Source organism: Rattus norvegicus, chromosome 1 (assembly GCF_021556685.1).
Source record: "Rattus norvegicus strain SHRSP/BbbUtx chromosome 1, alternate assembly SHRSP_T2T, whole genome shotgun sequence".
Taxonomy (NCBI): domain Eukaryota; kingdom Metazoa; phylum Chordata; class Mammalia; order Rodentia; family Muridae; genus Rattus; species Rattus norvegicus.
Window position 1 is genome coordinate 8,682,501 of NC_141534.1, and position 7,500 is coordinate 8,690,000.

The 7,500-nt window shown below is 41.7% G+C and overlaps 1 protein-coding gene across 1 annotated transcript in view; it reads right to left on the bottom strand.

The window, feature by feature from the left end:
* Nucleotides 1-2,259: 2,259 nt before the first annotated feature.
* Nucleotides 2,260-7,500, bottom strand: part of Zc2hc1b (zinc finger, C2HC-type containing 1B) — a 37,698-nt gene continuing 32,457 nt past the window's right edge. Inside the window, exon 7 of the mRNA XM_087649789.1 lies at nt 2,260-2,825. The gene's annotated coding sequence lies outside the window, so the exon portion shown is untranslated. The remainder of the gene's footprint in view (nt 2,826-7,500) is intronic.

Sequence of the window (7,500 nt, forward strand, 5' to 3'; positions counted from 1 at the left end):
TCAGAAAGCAGAGTCCTGAGGTACAGAGCAGTGAATGCCAAAGTCCCAAGGGCACTTCTCTGGAAATACTACCTTCAAAGTCTTAGCTTGCCTGCCTGGAAATTCTCTGAAATACCTTCAGGGTCTTTTGCTGACTTGAGGATTAGAAGCTGTCTTCTTTGTACCCATTAATCTCTTGAGCAAACAGTTGCTGGGCCACACCCTTTGCAGTCACGCCCAAACACAGATCTTTCATTCTATACATGGTCAGGCTGAGAGCTTTCCAAATCCTCCCTTTCTGCTTCCCTTTTAATTATGAATTCCACAGCTAAATCACTTCTGTTTTCTTTCCTTACTGTATGTGATCGAACTCAGCTGCAGGGTACCTTGAGTTCTTCCTGGCTTAGATAGTCTTTCTACCATATCTCGGTCTATTGCTCTTAAAGTCTGCCCACTGCAAAATTCTAGCATGCAGACAAGCCCTGCTAAGCTCCGTGCAGTTGCGTACAAACTCCAACTTCTAATACCATTTCTTCTCATTTCCCTCTGGAATCCAGGTGGAATGACCATCTGTTATCTGTATTTCTGCATTTTGAGCACAGGTATTTTAATAGAGGTAGGCGGTCACACACCACTTCACAATGGAGATACATTTCTAGGAGCGTGTGGCTATGTACAGTTTTGTTGAGCTAAGAGCACAGAGAACACTTACACACATCTAAACCTATCCACAGTATAGTCAGTCACTTAGTGTCCTCTGGGCGAGCTGGAGACTGGAACCTGGCCAGGCTGGAGAATGGTGAACAAGAGATGTATGAAGCCGTGGCCAGCATAATGCTGCTGCTTTCTAATATCATAATTTTTAGTATATAGGAACACACTAAAATAAAGCTAAGAAGTATGCTATAAGCACATAAATCGGCAACCCAGTCACTTGCTGCCATTAAGAAGCACTTTGTGCTAGACATTCTGCGTGCGCTATGCTTTTATACAGTTGTCAGGAAATGGGTTGGCTTAGGTCGTCAGCACCACTGCCAATACGTCAGCAGCGGGTTCTGTCACAATCCCATGGAAGCAATGCCATTGTTAGCCGATACTTGTTTTCCTGTTCAACTGGAAACCATCATTATATATGCAGTCTACTCTTGATCAGCATCGTATTGTATGGCCCAGGACAATCATTCCTAAGATTATTTAAGATTTGCCTCATGTTCTTGTCTTCTTAGCCCCAGTCAGAATTTGTCTTCCTCCGTTAACAATCTAGAGTTGTTTCTAGCTTGATTCTCCAATTTTCTCCTGCCTCTACCCTTTACCCAGCTCTAAAGAGGCATGTGTGCCTTCACAAGCGCGTCTTTGATTTATTTCTTTGTTAGAGCAACAGCCACACTTCTCTGGTTTAGGGTTTTTGTCTTTGTTTTATTCTTTTGTTGTTTTGGTGCTTCTATAACAGGATATCCGAGACCAGATTCATCTAGACTGAGATTTCATTGTTACAGTCTGGAGGCTGGAAAGTCCAAGGTGAGCTGTCCGTGTTTGCTGCAGCGCCCATAGTAGGGAGACAACTACGAGTGAATGTGATCAAGAGAATCTCTTCCTTCCACATGTAACACAGTTCCAATAACCTGCCCATTCTCATAGAAGCAGCATTAACCTATTTACTAGGGCAGAGCTCTGATGACCACATCACAACTTCAAGGTCCCGTCTCTCAACATGGCCCTACGGGAGAGCAGCAGCACAGTGGTTCTAAACTTCCATTGACTGGTCAAGAACAGACAAGGCATTCGATGAGCTCTACCAGCTTGCTACTCTGCTGCCTAATGGACAAGAACGGAGTCCTACAGGGGGTGCCCCAGTCACGAGCAAGTGCCCAAGCCAGGACAGAAGATGGCTTTGTTCTTACTTGCCAGCTTGGCCGTCTCTGTATGCTGCCACAATAGAGAAATCATCCAGGGAAGAAACTTCTAATTTTAATAATAAACCTTACATGCTAGTTTTTTTCCTTTTTCTGTTTTTTTTTCCAATTTCCACCCTCTTTCCAAGTTCTTTAGATTAGAGATCAAGAATCCCAGACATCGAGTGTTGAAGTCAGACTTAACTTTGTACACTGTCAACATCATCTCACCCTGATGAATTAAGAAATATTCCCTGTTGGCCAATGTGTATTGACCTCAAAATTCGCAGAGTGATTTTGAGTTTTTAAAGCATTATCATGTATTCTCTAAAGAAAGAAATGGAGGCTTTAAAAAAATATATACAGCATGAGTCATTACACTTTAAAGAAAAGTTTAATAGTAAAATTTTATTAAATAAATACATAGGGCTTGAGTTATTTCTTCTCAGTGAAAAGCAAAGCTCTACCTTACAACATTATTTCACAGCTCAGGAGAAAAGTAAAACCTTGTGAGGCTTCTGGGGAGAAGGCAGAGTGAAAAGCACTGGGCATGCCCCGTCTCAGCCCCATTGCAAGAACAGAGTCTGCTTGATGGAACTGCTATGGATCAAGGGCTTGCCTTTTCTAGGAGAAGGCTTGATCCGTAAAATAAAGTCATCAATGTCATCTCTTAGCACAGTCACAGTTTCACTTTCCCTCCCCATGCTCCAAGCTCAATCTGCACGTGACTTGTGGTATCTGAGATGGGCAGCAAGGATCCCATTCTCCAGCCATCTGGGGGCTGTGCTCTGACCATTGGTTGGTGTCTCTAATCCAAAGAGTGCGGGCAAAGAGGTAAATGGCCTCTGGCATTGCGCCTTCCCCCAGCGATCTCCCAGGTTGGCTTGATCTTCTAGGCTGGCTCTTGGAGATTTTAAAAAGTGAACCCTTTGTTTTTTTTTTTATCTTTTTTTCCTGTAGGACAATCAAATACTAGAATCATGACATTCGAAAGATACTACGTATCTGGGAAAACTGAGAAATAAGTCTGTATTCCTAGAGCAAGGCACAGAGACCTGGCAGAGCAGTCAAACCTTCCTAGTGACATTTTAACACAGCTCCTAATGTTGCAGTGACCTCTAGCCATAAAATTATTTTTATTGCTACTTTGTAACTGCGATTTTGCTACCATCATAAACACAAGGTAATAGGCAGATGGTCTTAGGTGACCCCTGTGAAAGAGTATTTTGACCCCAAGGGGGTGGCTATGCACAGGTTGAAGGCCATTACCTTAGAGGATCTTGTGCTGGTCAAGGGCTCAAAGGCAGTCACAAGTTTTAAAACTCAGCAAACTCTGGGGAAGGAGGAGAATCCAGTTTCTGGAGTCATTACACCGTTAGATTTGGATGCCTAGTTTAAAACAAGACAGCAACAGCTTCTTTTGAGATTTATATAATGTGTCTGAGTGTTTGGCCTGCACGTATGTCTGTGCGTCATTTGCACACCAATGTCCACAGAGTTCGGAGGAGGGCGTTGAATGTGCTGGAACTGGGGCTTTGGATGGTTGCAAGCCACCATGTGGTTGCTGGGATTTGAACCCAGGTCCTCTGCAAGAGCAGCCAGTGCTCTTAACCTCTGAGCCACTGCTTTAGCCCCAGCATGCCTAGTTTTCAACAAGAAAACCACAAGGCATATGGTGAAATAAAGCAGTGTGCTCATTCAAAAGGAAAAATAAAATTAATCGTCCCTGAAAAGGATTTCATGACAGGCCTTCTGGACAGATCTAGTAGACAAAAACCATCTACTAGGCGTAACGGTCTTAACGTGCACAAAGAACCAAAGGCAACACCGAAACAGTCAAGACCAGGAAGTATGGGAGAAGGGAAACAGCCGCAAGGAGACGGAATTCCTAACAGAAACCAAAAATAGACTGTGACTGAAAAACAGAACTTAAAAAGGAACACTTTCCTAGAAGGTTTCTGGGACACAGTTGATCAGGGAGAAGAATTTGGAAATGGGAGGAGAGAAGTGGTCCATTTGGAAAAACCAGGCAGTTGAAACGATTGAAGGGGTTAGGAGAAAGGTCTCAGTTGGTAAATGTCTGCTGGGCATCCCACATAAACGCTGGGCATTCACTTTTGGCCCAGTGCTGACGAGGTGGATTCAGACAGGCGCCTGAGGTTTGCTGGTCAGCCAGCCCACCCCAACTGGGCACCCAGGCCAGTGCAAAATCCTACCTCAAACGAACAAAGAAACAAAGAACAAAAAAAAAAAAAACAGGCAAAACGGGGCTGGAGAAACGGCTCAGCGGTTAAGAGCATTGACTGCTCTTCCAGAGGTCCTGACTTCAATTCCCAGCAACCACATGGTGGCTCGCAACCATCTGTAATGAGATCCGATGCCCTTTTCTGGTGTGTCTGAAGACAGCGACAGTGTACTTATATATAATAAATAAATAAATAAATAAAAACATGCAGACAGAACAAAAAACCACCCCCAACAAAAAAACAAGGCTGGCTATCCTCTTAGCAAACACACACACACACACACACACACACACACACACACACACGAACGGAAACGTACAAAGAAGAAAATGAAACAGTGCCTAAGGGACCTGCAGAAGTGCATCAGGCAGCTCTATTAGTGTTGTGCTTTGGAAAAACACCTGACAGAAGGAACTCAAGGAGAGGTTTATTTTAGCTTCCCAGGTCTTAGAGGTACGTTCAGTCCATTACGGCAGGGAAGGTGTGGTAACCAGAGTGTGAGGGTGATAGTGACAGCTGCATGAAAGGGTAGTGAGAAGCGAATGCCGGTTCTTTCTCAGCATTCTTTTGAACTCTGCAGGATACAAGCCCACGGGATGGTGTGAGCCACATTCAGGGTGGGTCTTCCCTTGCTTACTCAAATCTTTATGAAAATACTTTGGTAGACCTCCCCAGACGTGTGCTTCCACGGTGATTCTAAATAGTCAGGTTGACGGTGAAGGTTAATCATCACGCCAATGAGTATATACATTGTGGGAGGAAACATTCATTCTGGATTAAAAGAAAAGAGCCGAGAGGATTAACAACGGTAATGCCTGAAAAAATCCCCCAATTTAATGTCATAGGTATAGACACTCAAGAAATGCAACAAAGCCTAAGGGAGATGAATCTAAAAAGACCGAACTCAGACAAAATCAAACTTCCAAAAGAAGAGGAATCTTGAAAGCAGCTGGGAAAGGGGTAAGCCACGTACAAGGGACTCCCCAGTAAGGCCACCTGCAGTTTTCATAGAAACTTTCACGGGCAGAAGACGATATGTTCAAAATGTCTTAAAAATAGCCAACCAAATAAACAAGGAAACATCAGCCAGGAATCCAATGTCCTTTAAAAGTAAGAGAGAAGTGAAGAAATTCCTAGCTAAAGGAATTTGCTATGTTTATCCTGTAAGAATGCTCAAGGGAACTCCTGAGAGGGAATGAGGGACCTTAAGCAGTAACTCAGACCTCTCTGAAGAAATAAAGATGTAATATAGAGGTAACCACGTGGGCAATGACAAAAGTTGGTATTTATACAACTTTAGCTTCTAAGAGTTTTTTCCTTCCCAACGTAATTTAAGAGAATGATTAGTTTCTATTTGTGGGTACAAGGTTTCTGTAAAAACATAGTCCTGTGATGTCAAAAAGAAAAAGGTTCATGGCGGTGTGGCTTGAATCTCAGCATCAAGGAGGCAGAGCTAGTAAATGTCTGAGTTTGAAGTCAGCCTTGATTGCCAAGGGAGTATACATTACCATCTCATCTCAACAAACAAAAAAGAGAGGACGGTATGCCAGGACAACAAGATGGTTTAGTGGGTAAAGTACTCGCGGCCAAGCGTGATGGCCTGTGTCTGGTCTTTGGGACCCACATATACAAAATGAATAAATAATAACAACTATCTAAATAAATAAATGTAAAAAAGAAAGTCTTGGAAACAGCTATTAAAGGAACAAAAGTCTTCGTACATTACAGAAGATGCCATAAATTCAAATTAGAGTGTTATGACTTTAGCATGTTGAATGGAATTCTTATGGTAATCACAAGGCTCATAGCTATAAAATGTATATAAAAAGAAAATAAGAAAGGAATTTAAATATTCCACCATAAAATTCAACAAAAGGGAAATTAAAAAAAGCAATATAGGAAATAAAAAAAAAGAACCCAAAGACAAATTGCAAATAAATAGTAAAATGAAGACAATCCCTCAGCAACTAGTTTGCATGTGAATAGAGTAAACACTTCCGCCAAATTCTAGAGATTTAAAAGTAGATGGGACATGATCCAGCCAGATGATACCTATAAAGTACTCATCTTGGACCTAAACAAACAAATAGCTTTGAAAATCAAAGAACACAAAATAATGTATCTTGAAAAAGTCATTTGAAAAGAGCAAGAATTGTCATACTAATGTCATGCAAAATGGACTTTAAATCAAAAAGTTCTCAGGAGACAAGGAAGGATATTATACATTAATAAAAAGTGCAACGAGGAAAAGAGATATGGCAATTATTAGCCTAACATTAGATCCTTCAAAATATAGGGGAAAAAAAAACCTAAAAGAATAAACCAACGAAAATGAGAGCATAACATACCAAGACCTGGGAAATGCAGCAAAGGCAGACGTAACGAGAAATTTATAGCTGTAAAGGTTTATGTTAAAGTAAAATCAAAAAGAAGCCAGATGAGCTGCCTGGCACTTGCAGTCCCAGCAGGAGAAGGCAGAGGTGGGGGGGTGCACTTCAGGTTCAAGGCCAATTTGGTCTACACAGGAAGTTCTAGTCAAGTTTGCATAGCAAGCTCTTGTCTTAGGAAACCCCTAAAATGAAATCAAACCAACATCCTAATTTGGGAACTTACCAGAAGCAGGACAAATCCTTGCTACTAATTTGCTTTAGCCAGATAATTTTTATCACTGCAACAGAAAAGTATACAAGACAAAGAGTTCGTCTTAGTTCTTAACTTGGATGCATTTAGAATGACTTTGAGTTGGTCGAACACACATCTGGGTTTGAGGGTGTTTGCAGATGGTTACATCAGGGCGAGAGACCCACCCTGAATATGGGAAGCCTCGTTCATCTACTCAGGCTGAGGGTTCAGATAATAAAAGGTGACAAAGGGAGAAAGCCAGCTCAGAATACTCGAGCCTTCCATGTACAGCTTTGTCTGCTTCCTGGCCACCATGATACGAGCTTATCTTCTGTGCCCTGCCCTCAAATGTATGTCTTCATACCTCTAAATTATGAGGCCAAACAAATCCTTCCTCCCTTAATTTGTTTCTGCTGGGCATTTGTTGATCATAGAAGAAAAAAATACAGCAACAAATTAAAAATGGGAATGAATGACATTTCTCCAAAGACAATATGTTAAGGGTCAATGAGCACTTGAAAAGTTTTTTTAAGCATCATAAATCATTAAATAGATGCACATAAAAATAACAATGACATATCACTTTATAGTTAGGACTGTCCCCTCCCTTCCCATGGTTTGGTGGAGACTGGGGAAATGGGCCTCTTTTTTGAACAATGTTTGTAGGTAGAAAACTGTACAATTGGCATAGAAAACCTCACGGTGGCTTCTCAAAAATGTGAAAACAGAACTAGTATATGACCCAGCAATTTTGCTTCTGA